Source organism: Anas acuta, chromosome 21 (genome assembly GCF_963932015.1).
Source record: "Anas acuta chromosome 21, bAnaAcu1.1, whole genome shotgun sequence".
Taxonomy (NCBI): domain Eukaryota; kingdom Metazoa; phylum Chordata; class Aves; order Anseriformes; family Anatidae; genus Anas; species Anas acuta.
The window spans coordinates 4,819,277-4,832,894 of record NC_088999.1 but is presented as its reverse complement, the minus strand read 5'-3'; the positions used below and the strand labels follow the sequence as shown (position 1 = coordinate 4,832,894).

Genomic DNA, 13,618 nt, shown 5'->3' with positions numbered 1-13,618 from the left:
ATAAATTTTGGTATGGCTTTCTTTGTAGTGAAACCAGAACTAGTTCCATAAAACTGATTGTGTTAGATTTGCTTGAATATTGTTGCTTCTGCTAATCAAATACAGACTTTGCTGTGGTGTAGTGACTAAGCAGGAAACAAGATTTGTTGAGTAAAAATGCAGCATTTTTATAGTCACTGCTTACACCCTAGAACAGAGCCAAACCAAAAGCCCTAACGTGTAAATGTCTCCTTCAGTAACTTTATGAGATGGAATATTTCTTCCATCTCTACTTGGCCTTTCCTGGGACTTCAGTGTCTGTTCTTGGTGCAGTGACCTGTTGCAACCTGTGCTGTTCAGAGGGAATCCAACAGCACCAGGGGGGAGTATTCTGCATCTAGAATGCTAGAGGTATTCTAGAGCACGGAACAGAACCAAATGTCCCAGTAAACTTATCTTTTCACCTTGTGTTATCATAGCTGAGAAGTCTTACATTTGCCCTCACAAAGATAGGAGAAGTAGTGAGCTTGAGTCATGTACGTACCCCACCCAGAAGCAGCAGTGTAGAAGTGGCCAACGTTTCTGATAACTGACTTGAGCAAGCAGTAGGATGCAGCTGCTGACAGGAGGCAGCTCCCCAGCAGCAGGAACAGGGAGAAAAAGGGGAGTAAAGCGGGGGGATGTTCTCTAGGAGAAGCAGCCCTGGGACAAGTGAGTGGGGCTGTGGCGGTGGGGCAAAGTGGAAAGGAGCTCAAGGATTTACAAGAAGGGCACTTAGGGTGCTGTGACATTGGTCTGCTCTTCTCGGCCGTGTCCTCAGAAGAGGATCTGATGGCTCTAGGGAAGGAGAGCAGCTCACCTGCCTGAGAACTGCAGGTTTGAAGTCCTCTGGATTTCCCAATTAGTGAATTTTTTAAAACTTGAGTGAGATGAGCATCGAGGTAGTGGAATGGTCTTGGACATCCACAAGCTGGATGATGTTGGGAGCGCTCTACAAGCAGTGAAATGGGTTTCACCCAATAATAATGTAATTATTATTACATTGAAATAATGTGAGAGTGAAGAAATCTTGAAATACCCCACCTTGCTTTATGCCACTGGGCCTCTGCAAAGGGAGTGAGCAGTTCCAAGTGAGCTGGCTTTTGAGCAGGTTGCTGCTGGCCTGGTTGCCAACTGATGCTCCGAAACCAACCTTGTGGCTGGAAGGCCTCTTCATCCCGCAGCTGAAAGATACACTGCTGCTAACAAAGTGTAGTTACAGATCTTATTTTTGGTGAAGAACGTGCTCCTGAACTATTAATGTTCTCAATACTTAAAATTCTAAAATGTTTGCTGCTGTGTTGTGTGTGATGGCACAGGGTATTTCCACCAGCCAGAGGAAAATAATAATTCTCATGAGAACTGCTGTGTCAGTTTCTCTGTAGTCATCCAGCCATGCCACCTTGACTGCTTCCCATTGAACGTCCAACCCTCATTACCTCTTGCATGTACTGAAAACTGTCTTCATGTCTGTGGCACGTGTGTAACTTCATGCTCATAACACATTTTGGAAAGTGTTGTCGCTTTAATTTTTGCTACAAAGCTCTTTTATATTTTCCTTTATTCTGATCTGGAATCTAGCTGATCAGAATACCCCTCTCTCCCGTAAGCAGAAATGTTGCTAGGGAAGTTTGAAACTCGCTGGATGATCTGCATCTCAGCTACAAGAGGGATCTGCCCGTCTCTTCTCTACGCAGCGACACGTATTTTTTGCTGCAAGATTTGAATCTATTGCTACATCTAAGGTGTTTCCCACTGGGCATGCCCTTGTGCTGAAGTTATTTTTTCTTTTTGGGCTTGACTTGACATGCAGGGCTCATCTATTTCTCCTTAAGCGAAATGTAAGGGATGCTAAAGACAGTAAATCCAACTAATTAGTTCTCTAAATTAAAAACTAAATAGCAGACAACTCTGTGCTGTAACCCATGCATGTTTAGTGGTTAGAAATAGCCACAAATCTGCATCTCCAGCTGCCAGAACGCCTTAAGCTAAAAATAAGTTTTTCTGTTAAATCATAACCATTTTACATGGAAAATTGTGTGTGTAATCTGGAAATGTGATTTATACTACTGGGTACGTTAAAAAAGCTGGTCTCTCAGGTGGTGTTTGCTTTAGCGTTTTGTGCTATTAGAAAGTTTGAGATTACAAATATTGAAGACTACTGGTGTGTTTCACGGAAACAGGTAACATGAAAAAGCACCCAGTGATATACAGTTGAGAGTCACTATGTGATGTTTCAGTGATAAATAATGTGCTCTTCAGCAATGTATATTTTTTTTCCCAAATTTCAAATCAGGCTGAGGATTTGAGCATTTAAAGCACTCCTCAGAACACACAAGAGTTTCCATATGCAGCAGATGACAAGGAAGGGCCATGGATTGTCTGGTTTACAAATAAGTAACTGAGTGGTACTGACAGAGCTCAGTTGTGCTGCTGGGCTTTGCTTAAGTTTCCTGTCTAGGATTTTTTCCCCTGTTGCAGCACAAATCCTCCTCTGTAGTTTGTCCACCATGCCTCAGTGCTTCTTAAATGTTGATGTCTTGAGGGCCAACAATGAAATTTTGAAGGGTAAATAAGCTGGGATGCTGGCAGTTTCCAACTAGCTGTATCACTTCGTATTAGCTATGGTACATCTTGAAATCTGTGCGACGCTCAGGCAGGGTTGTGCTGGGCACATTGGATGTGGCCTGTTCTTAGAATAAGGTATGAAAGCTTTTCGTCTTTCTGCTAATTACCCGAGTTCTGAACACTCACTGTCAATTTGCATGATTCTTTTTTCTTGTTCTGCTTTCTGATACCTTTCCCACCTCCATTTTATCCATCCTCTTCCAGAAAAACTTGATTTGCACAAGTGATGCCCAGTGAAACGGGAGCCTGGTTCACTATGAAGGGCTGAGCCTGTTGCTTGGAGTTGCAGCTGCTTTCATGCAAAGGAGAACAGCCACATCCAGGATGCAGAAGGTCACCACTGACAACAGAAAGGCAAATGAGTAGGTTCAGTGTTTCCTTACAGGCCTTAGAGTAGTAGTTGTGTACCTCTCTGGTTTAAATCCATATAAAATCAGTGGCTGTGCCCGTAAGTTTTTTCTCAGATTATGGCTTCAGCACAAAGTATCTGGGAAATAGGCCCAAATAAATATGCATGCTTGCATATTTATGTGATTTTATTTATATATGAAGTTATTTTATATAATTTATATATGCATATATATATACTAAATAAATATTTGCATATTTGTTTTACACTTTGAATCTAAAGCTGCTTTTTGATTGTATAGGTAAGCTTGCAAAGAATGGCTCAGCTCTTAGTGGCACTAAAATATTTATCATGCTTCCAGTGGAGCCTGTGGGTGATTCTTGTTTTCTTAATGCCTCCACTTTTTGCTGGGATCTTAAGAACGTTTAGATTACTGAGACACGATAGAGCAAAGTGTCTGGACTTTTAAAGCAGCGTACTAAGTGACATTTAAATGTGAGTAAAAGTGTGAGCAAGTTGCAGACCAGCATGTCACCATAATTCTGCAGAAACACCTTTAGCCCAAACATATTTTCACTGTAAAGTGAAAGTGGATTTTGAGCTAAAAAAAGTATGAGAACCGAAGTAGATTGTGCTGGGAGGACTCCCAAGAAAGACAAAGTCATGTCCCTGCCCCTCCCAGTGCAGTGCCCTTGGATTAACAGTTTTGAGTTTCAGGATAACGTACTCCTGCAGAAGTTTTCATCTTGCATTCACAGAGCTTAATTATATTTGGAAAAAGTGACGGTATACTCCTCGCATCAGCCAAGCCCTGCCATGGGTGGGTATGAAAAGGAACAAGGAAGGAAAGGAGACTAAATTTCGGTGAGTGCACACAGCGAATATTGAGTTGCAGGATCACTCACGTCAGAAGAATCAACTAGCTTGATGGCACAGGGATTTCATTGTCCCTAAATCATCCCAGATACAGTAATACCATATCCAGGGATTAATATTTCTAACTATAATTTCTGAGAAATGGGTCCTTATCCTGCCGTTCATAAAGATGAAATGGAGCTATAGTTATGCAGACAATTTACAATGCACACCTGTCCTCATTTGCAAGGGATAGGAATGAGAACATGGCAAGCTGATCATGAGTAGAGTTTGACTGAGGCTGAGGAAATACCAAATAATAAAGCATTAGTAAATTGAGGTTAGGACGTTTTCTGATGTGAAAGACTTTTTTTAAAAACAAAACAAAAAAACTCTTGGCAATCTTTTTTTTTTTTTTTTTTTAACCATCTCCTTGAAATGGGAATTTTCAGGGTGCCAGATGATGTAGGGTGCGACAGAAGAAATAGCAACAGAATACATCAGGGAAAGCTTCCTGAATATGAAGTCTATTAAAATGCATTAATGCCTCCAAACAATATTTCGTTGCCTCAGGTGCTTAAAACCAGCCTGGAGAATGTACTAAGAAAACATGCTAGAAGGAGTGGTCCTACAGTGGCTTTAAATAACCCAGATGTGTAATATCACCTTTGCTCCACCTTCCAACCCACCTGCAGATACTCGAAGACTTTGCCTTTTTCTACCAGATACTTGAACCCCAAATTTTCTGGGTTTCCCCTTCTGAACAGCATATTTGGTAGTGGATTTTGTTTTTTGTTACTCAGTTATCCCACTAAACTTACTTTTGGATTTTTAACAGATTTCCCTCTGGGCGACAACTCTTTCCTGCTCTCCAGCTTTTCGGTTGCTGTTGCTATGTGGAGGTTAGTGTGTACAGCAATCGTGAAGCAAGAGGGGAGTTAGCCCAGAGAAGATTACTATTTTAGTGTTGCACAATCGGGAGATTTTGTGTGCCTTTAGTCTAATGAAGTGGTATCTCTCTCCTTATTCTTGACGGAAAGAGGTGTTTTCTAAGTATAAGAACTGAATGCATAATATTAGAGGGTCTTAGTCTAGTGTGAGGACTGATTGTAAACTTGGGCGACTAAATTACCTTTTCTAGTGGTTTCCTTCTTACTGGAGATAATAACAGAGATTGTTAACTATGCTTTGGGTATTTGGTGAATAGATTTTGTTGGACTGTAGCCTGGTTTGAAATGCCCAGGTTTCCCTGTCACAGCATGACCAAATTAGCTTCCTTGTTGGCAAGCTAACCAGAAATCCAGGAAGGAAAATTCCATTGATACTAAATTACTTTCTCTTGTGAAAATGTCCATGGTTTCAAAAGTAAGCTGGATGTGAGGCACATTGGCAGGGGAGTGCTGAATTTGGCAATCTTGCCTCTCACATTCTTGCCCCAGCTCAGTGAACACGGGGATTTATGTAGTGCTGTTTGTTTCATTATCAAATGTTGATTAACAGCCTGTTCCTTCCCTTCACCACACGGTGGTACCAGGAAACACAGAATCAGTGCTTGGAAGCCAACAAATGGCTGGCAGTGTCCAAACGCATCACACACTGCCTGTTAACAAACCTGGGAGGCTGAAGTCTGGCTTATTACAATCCAATGTGTTACTTCTTTTAGAAAGTGGGACAAGTTCTCTTCCAGCATTCCCCATCACCGTGGTGTTGTGCTGGCTTGGGAGACAACATTAGGCAACCAGTAATCACCTGAGCAGTGTGAGTCTCTGCACTGATTTCTGAAGTATCAATACAACCACAGTACATGAGCACTTTCCAGTTTTTGTTCTGTTTTTGCTCAAAACCCACACGGTGCTCAATTCATTGCCATTTTACAGGCCTACCTGACATCTCAGAGGAAACGTATGTTATGGCAGATCTTTGAACTTAGGCTTCCCAAATTCTATTCTAGGAGTCACCGGACTGTTCGTTTTTTCCCTCGAGCAGTTAGTGCAGCTGGTATGACACATGTCCTGAAAGCTGAAGCCTAAACTACTGCTGCTGTTATCCATCTCACCTGTCCTTAACTGGGGAAGGGATACTGTATCTTAAACCCAGATTTAAATAGCTATTGTATAAGCCTGGTCAATTTTAGGCTTGTTGGCACAAGCTACTTAGATCAGATTTGCTGAATCTTCAACCTGAGATGACAGTATTGTTCAAAGAAATAATACATCAACAAGCTTTCTGTACCTTTTGTCACGTCTCCTTTTGCATGCCAGTGTCTTGAGTATGTTTGCTTTTTGTCTTCAAGGTAAATGCAATCCAGGAAATAGAGTTGTAATACTTGTGCTAATTCACAGTGTTCATTAAAAGCCTGACTAGAATGATCAGATTCTTCTGATGTTGTAAAGTTCAGTGCTCACTTTGGTAGCCAGCAACCTTTCCCATCGTTGCATTAACATTCTTGTCAAGTCTAGCAGCGTGACAGCCTATAATATATATTGGGCTGAAGCAATACCACCATTTGTAGAGAGCTGTTTGTCCTTCACCTTGTACATTATGAAACACTTTAGTCATTGGGTTATCTCCTTCTAACACATGCTTTCGATGTTTACCCTTAGCAAGTAGCAGTGCCTGAAGTTGGAAAGGAAGTGGCTGCTTACAAGAGTTGGAGAGATCGCAGGTGAAGCACTTGACACATTAATGATACTTCCTTGAAGTGGATGCAAAATGGAAAGATGAGCTCCTGGTAAGCCAAACTTGTTCCATTTCTTCAGCTCTCAGTGCATGACTGGGGCAGGGATCACTGTGCTAGATGCATTTTTGGGATGAAGTGAGCAAAACATCACCCAGACTTACAGGGAGAAGACAGGGATTCTCAGTCACTGACAGGTATAGATGCCTTGCCATGAAGATACAGCACACATTGAGACCAGTTGTTTCAGGGATGTTGGAGTGTGCACTGCGTTGGAAAACACAACATAGTTTTTATTCACATGACCCTATTATATATGCACCGTCACCATTCCCTGCTAGTTCCTAGATAACAACCCTACAGTGATAATTCAGTGATGAGTGAAATGACCAGGCCAGAATTCTTAGGTTGTATATAGAGCTTGCATTGTTTGTGTGCGTGTGACTCAGCCCAGAATTAGGGATGCCAATAGCCCCTTTTAGACCCTTTCTTCCTATCATTCACGGAGGTGGTCAGCTGCCTGAGTGAGTATACTAGATGGGCTGAAGTGTGTTGGCTTCAGCAAGCTTATACTATACACAGGGCCTGGCTTGCACACATGAGTAATCAGATTGTTTAAGATAAAATGCCCCAAAGTCATCTCAAGGTCCTTCTCACATGCTGTGTGCTCAGCACTGGGTTTATGCATTCACTGCCTTTGTGCATCAGAGCAGTGAGAAATGCAATAGCTTTTTTTTTCTGAACTCAAAGGTGCTGGGTTCCTGCCCGCTATGAAGAAATGGTGTCTGAACCCTGAGCAGGTAGTTCATTACACAACCAGACACGTATGAAGTCAGAATTGTGGCTTCTTTGCACTTTGCGTGCAGTTAACCCAGCAGCAGTTCTCATGCACAGCAGTTATGTAAGTCTCTGTGCAATACCGTGCTTTTCTCACAAGAGGGATTCTTCCCAGTATTGCCACCTCACCAACACTGGTTCTGCAGCTTTTTTGTCTTTCGGACACAGTTTCCATCTTACACTGGGAGGCAAATAACTAAATTTTCTTCATGACTGGTGCTAAGAACTGCGAGGCCACAAGGGGTAACTAACTGATACTCCAGATAGGCTGGTTTACTGGTTCCTGATCCACACTGATTCACTTTCTCACTTCACTGAACAATTTCTAAGGCCATAGTGATGAAATTTGAACTCATCTGCTTCTGTCTGTATCTACCTCTCCCAAAATGCTTCTGGCAGCAGGTGAGCTTATGCCAAAAGCGCCCTGGTGATGTTGTAAGGAGGGACATTTATCCATTGGTAATTGACTCCTGTATTAATTTCCAAGAATCTGGCAAGCAGCTGCCAAAAAACCTGTTTCCGTCTCTGCTGATCAATATTGCCTTTCAACAGGCATGTGGTGTTACTGAGCGTTAGCTAATAGCGCTGTGTTTCTTGTACTGCTTGAAGAACTGTGACATGCTGCAATGTCTTTAGATTTCAGAGAGACTTTTCAGTTAAATAATGTTACATCAGATGTTATTTATTATCCATTTCCAACACACTGGCCTCATTTCCACCATACCGTATGCTGGGCTGCCGCCACAGGGCATTTATCTCTAACATCATGTTAGTAGCTTTTTAGGTTGAGGCAGAAAATGCTTCTGTGCAGATTTTAAATAGACAAATAAGGCAACAGGTCTGGCCAAGACTTTCAGAAACAAGGTTATGAGCAAATAATCTTTCAGATTTCCCACAGGAAAAGGGTGAAAGAAGTCTTTACCTACCTTGCAAGCCCTGTCTAAGTCTCGTTTTTGCCGTCATTGAAGTCAGCAGCAAAACTCAAACAGGCTTCCAGAGTTCGAACCTTTTAAAATGTTCACTGCCTGTGGCAAAACCTTTATTGATATAAAGCAGTGTGCACTGAAGCTTTTAGTTATCCCCACGGGGTGACAAAATACCTGTCTCTGAAGTTTTTACTCTGTAAAACGCTATTACTCAGTGGCTGGAGACACACTTGTGAGCAAAGAACAGGAGAAGGTGGTGGGAGAATCGCACAGACTGCCCCACGGTGAGCTCTTTTGCCTTGGACATGTTTTGAGCATCGTGTCTGAGTGTGACAGTCTAGAAGTCAGGTGTGGTGGTGCACTTTGAGAGCCTGACACATCCGTGGGCAGGAAGGAACTTGGTGGTGTGGCCCACCACTATTCCTGCTCCACTGGTATTTACTGGTGCAGCCTTCAGCTGTTCCAGGCAGCAAGGGGGTGGCTGCGCAGCTCCCCATTCATGCTGCAGCTGCTCCTGGGTGCTGGAGGTTAATCTGTGCATTGAGCAGGTTTTGATATTTTTCTTAAATGTGCTTATTTTATGAATTCTTGAATATGAATGCTGGGATAGCCTTTATAGGGAAATGTAGGTTGTTTTCAGTGGTAAAACATCACCATCTGAGCAATACCACCCTCCTCTCTTTACAGTGACAGAGGAAAGGCACAGTCTCAGTGTAACAAAGAGATTGCTTTCGATCACATGGAAGGAAGCCCACAGAGTTTGAAGACAGAAAGATAAAAGTAAGCTTCTTGCTTTTGATCTTAGAAATTCTGAAATTATCTTTTCTGAGCAGTTCTGGAGAATGACGATGAAATGACAACCACACAAGAAATGACCGCTTAAATTGTCACTAGAGAATAATCCAGAAAAAGTAAGCCTTCCTTCATCAGTCAAAGTGTAAGACCTATGGGTAAGCTCACTGACACTGAGCCAGAAGAGACCCAGCTGGACACTCCTTAGATTTCTAATATAAAGCACAAGTACCTCTTTTGGAAAGACAAACGTCTAAAGAGCAGTCTCCAAACTCGCTTTACTCATCATGAAGGTGAGCAGGAGAGAAGAGCGATTTAAAAAGCAGAAACAAAAAGTTCCCCCACTGTTAGCAAGTTCTGTTCTGCTCTCGAGTATTGATCCAGTCCCTGGGGAAGCAAAGAGGGAGTCTTCAATCTTTCAGCAACAAAGCACCAGCCTTGCATTTCTGCTCCATTTTATGGTGTGCTGAAAGACATGCAGTGCTGCAGAATGTCTAGGAGCATCATTAACTCCAGAATCTTCTTCTTTTTTTTTTTTTTTTTAATGCTGATGAGGGACAAACAGGTTTTCTTTTGCCAGGTAATTGTCTTACTGACATCACTGAACCTGTAGTGCCTTTTGTTCACTCCCCAACAAGGAAACCAGCGAGCATGGGGTAGATATATCTGCTACCTGTATATGCAAGCCAGCTGAGTCATATCTGTGCCGCTTTGCAGTTTTAATCAGGCTATCAAATGCAGAAAAGAAGCGTTAGAAGAAAAGTTGAAGACATCCATTTCTCTCCCCAGGTGATGAAGGCACCTTTTTAGAAAGTTTTGCTTCCATTATGTCTTCCTATGGTCATTATGCCAAAACATTCCCAGGCAAGATCACTTCTTATATTTTGGGAGTTTATTTCTCTATTTGTTTTTGTGATGTGGTTTTTCAAGTCTGGATGTGTGCAGCAATCTCTGTTTTGTAAGAGTACTAAGAAGTGAAATACTGACGGTTATGATTATATCAGTCTTGAACAAATTGGAAATAAAGTCTTTTTGTGTGTGTGCTTTTTTTTCCTCCATAAGAAAAATAGTTTACTTGGCTTGGAGTCTTTTGGCTTATCATCAGGATTTCTGAAAAGTACTTCCAATTTGGATTTATTATTTTTTTTTAACTTTGAATGATGGCATCCCAAACTGTGTAATGGGATAATTAGGAATGGGTATTTGTGTGTGCCCTCAGTTAAGCAGGATGAGACTTGTTCAGTTGCATGATGTAGGCTTGAGACTGCGAAGAGTGGAATGACATTTTCCTCTAGCCGAAGCTGAGTTTCTGTTGAAATGTGTTTTTGTTTTCAGTTGCCAGATTTTCCTTCCCTGTCTGGAGAAACTGGGACCTGTGCACCTCCATCTGCTCTGTAAGTAGCACAAAACTGAGGGAATCTATTTGTATACACTTAAAAGACCCATCGCTTATTTACGAGTTCTTAAACCTAAAAGAATTATAAAACTGACTACTTACCACTATTGTTTACTCAGCTTTCTCCCTGGCTAGGGGACAATGAAAACAGGCCCGAGAGTTTCACTTCTGTTTACAGTTTCTAATAGCTTTCTCTTTCATGTTATCACTCCCTTGCATAGCACTACAATGAAATAAACTATAAACATATCTGTATGCTAATTAAAACCAAAATTTGCCAGGTAACTTGTTCTAAATAACTTACCACCTGGGCTGCAAACCTGCTTTAAAAATCTGCCTCTCTCACCCCCAAAATAATGCATTTGCTTGTATCTTATATGATTTTTTTTGTAAGCCTTTTTCAGTTGTAGTTGAAAACAAAACCTCTCATTTTCCTTTCAAACAGGGAACTGAAGTCGTTGGGACCTTAAGAGTTCTGCTCAGGTGTGTGTCTGCTGGTGCTACTGCGTTGAATTCTCTGAGCAGCAGAGCTAAGGAAATAGCAAGTGTGTGTGGCAGGCAAGTTCGCAGCAGCTTGTTATGAATCCAAAAGGCTGAGCCAGAGCAAAGGCTGAATGGGCTGTGAAAATAGCTCCTCTGAGGTCCTAGGAAGTATCTAAAGGCTACGACAGCACCGAATGCACTTGGTCAGAGTATTATCAGACTCACATAGTCTGAATACCGAAAAAGCAAGTCACCTTCCACTCTCCCCTTAGATAATGTTAAGAAGAGCTGTCTGCGTTTGAAACAGATTATTTTCTCCTTTTGTTTGGATGTTAAGGGTTCTGTTCTGCATAGAAACAGGAACAGACCTCCACTCATTTATTTGCATCCAGGAAACGGAAGGTAACTGATATCAGGGGAGACTGACAGAGTGATTGTATCCATGACAACCAGCAGATATGGCCTTGCTGCCTGGCAGCTCGTTCCCTGGTCGCCTTCCCAGGCCACGCTCTCAGCTCCGGTGGGTCCCTTTCCTCGAGGCACCTCTTGGCTGCAGTTGCATGTTCCTGAGAGATAGGTGCCAAATTCCCAGATGAAATGATTTTCCTCAAGGCAACAGCTTAATCAATTCTTGTCTCCATTAGCAAAACTCTTCCCTGACTTGTGCTGCATGTGCTTCAGCCCAGGGCTCCCTGGGAGTCCCAGAGGAGGTTTTAGAAACTCTGGTCCATGGAGGAACTGCCTGATTTACAGTAAGAACACACAGGAACAGGGTGGACTCAGCAATTTGCAGAGCCAGCAGGCAAAATGCAATATGTAGGGCAAAAGAAAACAAAAGGTTTCAGATATGCCAGGCACCTTAATAAATGCAGGAATTGGTGAGCTGCGCAAGGTCATCTGATGCTCACCTTTGCTGGAAGTACTGGCAGAAGTTAAACATGTTTGTTCTCTGAATAGGCCTTCAGTCTGCACGTACTCCTTTCAGGAGAATGAAAGAGAATGAAAGAGCTGCCTGGACTGTGATCCTCGAGGAAATCCTCATCCCACTGTCTGCTGTGGTGTATTTTCTGCATTCCAAATACTGCCTGGACCTGCCTTGGAAAACGCTGGCATTTGAGGCAGCTGCAGTTGCACGCAGTGGTAAGGAACGGAAAGAAGTCTGTCACAAAAGGAAAAAGCAATTCCACTGTTAAACCCAGCCAGAGTTCCTCATTTATAGGGCACCTGCTTTATATCTTGAGTGTGATGTTTGAACCACGCTAAGGAAAAATGTCTCCCTGGGATCAAAACAAGGTGATTTATCATCTCTTCCTTCATAGTGGAAAAACAAAGCAGAAGAGGCAAGGAAATGAGATCTTGAATCACAAGTTGAGGATTAGAAGACAGGACATGGAGTTCAAATTCTATCCTGATGACCTGCTGAAGCCGTGACTCAGTTTCCCCATTAGTAGTGGGGATAACAATGAACTGAGGAACTGATTAGTGAATCTTCAAAATACAAAGAAGGTTGCTGTAAGCTCTAATTAAACGACTGTCATAGTGTATACACAAAGCAGATTACACGAGCCTGGCTTTGGAAATTGTAGCAGGCATTTGGGACTCAGCTTGTGAGTTCTCATGCCTGCAATCTCTTTGCATTTCCTTATATGTTTAAAAGCGGCGTAGCATGAAGCATGAGGTTCAAGAAAGATGCTCCCTGGCTTCAGTAAAGAAAACGGATACGGTGAGCCATGGGAACGCTGTGTTGCTGTTGGGTTAGGTGGAGAATCACTTAGGCAGCTTTTAGCGTAACGAGGAGAACTCTGCCTCTTCAAAGCCTGATTGGATTTGGTAATGTGGATAAGCAGCCGTCTTGATACTTCCGCCGGGGAAGTGCTTCTTTGGGGATAACTGGCTTAACGAATGTTGTCAACCTCCCTGAAGAGGAAAATGTTACAAACCAAATGCCAGCCAGCTGCAGAGGCAAAAATATCTACAATTGTATTTGAGGAGGATTAGATTCTTTATTTCAAACCAAACCAAAACTGTAGCATTTTGAATTTTCAGCAAATTTCATACCGATGACAGGGCCAGCCAGTTGATCTGGAAGTCTCTGTTTACAATAACAGCAGCAGTCTGAACGGAAATGTAGAAATCATGCTATGAACTCTCTCCAGCCTGCAGCCCTCTCCAAAAAATGGCAGTATATACGTTTTAATCACTGTATTTAGCCATGACACTTACCCAAACAGCAGGCTGTGCTGCTCAGCTCCAAAGCACATTATTTGTACCCTGCTTTCAGGACAGGGGCTGTTTTTTATAGCTATTCTTTGACTAGAAAATAATTACCAGGGTAGACCACTACCTCATTTCACTTACCCAAGTGTCCTCCTTTGGACTTGCTAACAATCTAGTGTGACACATTTCATGTTCTGTTAATCTCCTGCACTAGGCAACACTGAATCACAATTACTGAAGGAAGGTCAGTCTGATAATAGATAGCATTGCTTCTCTTTTAGCCCTGTAGATGGGGATTGAGAGACCTTTAGATTGTCTACCCAGCACTGCTGCTGAATTGCTGTGCTATTATCAAGTCTTTTCGGGGGGGTTGTATAATTTTGAGGATACTGTAGAGCTACCTCAGCAAAACTCTCTCCTAGCCTTTAACAAAAGTAGCT

The 13,618-nt window shown here is 42.3% G+C and overlaps 1 long non-coding RNA gene across 1 annotated transcript; it reads left to right on the top strand.

The window, feature by feature from the left end:
• Positions 1-8,976: 8,976 nt before the first annotated feature.
• LOC137842953 (uncharacterized) lies at positions 8,977-11,888 on the top strand. The gene is made up of 3 exons (XR_011089290.1): positions 8,977-9,070; positions 10,418-10,476; positions 10,924-11,888. It is a non-coding gene; the product is annotated as an uncharacterized lncRNA (long non-coding RNA).
• The last annotated feature ends 1,730 nt before the right edge of the window (positions 11,889-13,618 follow it).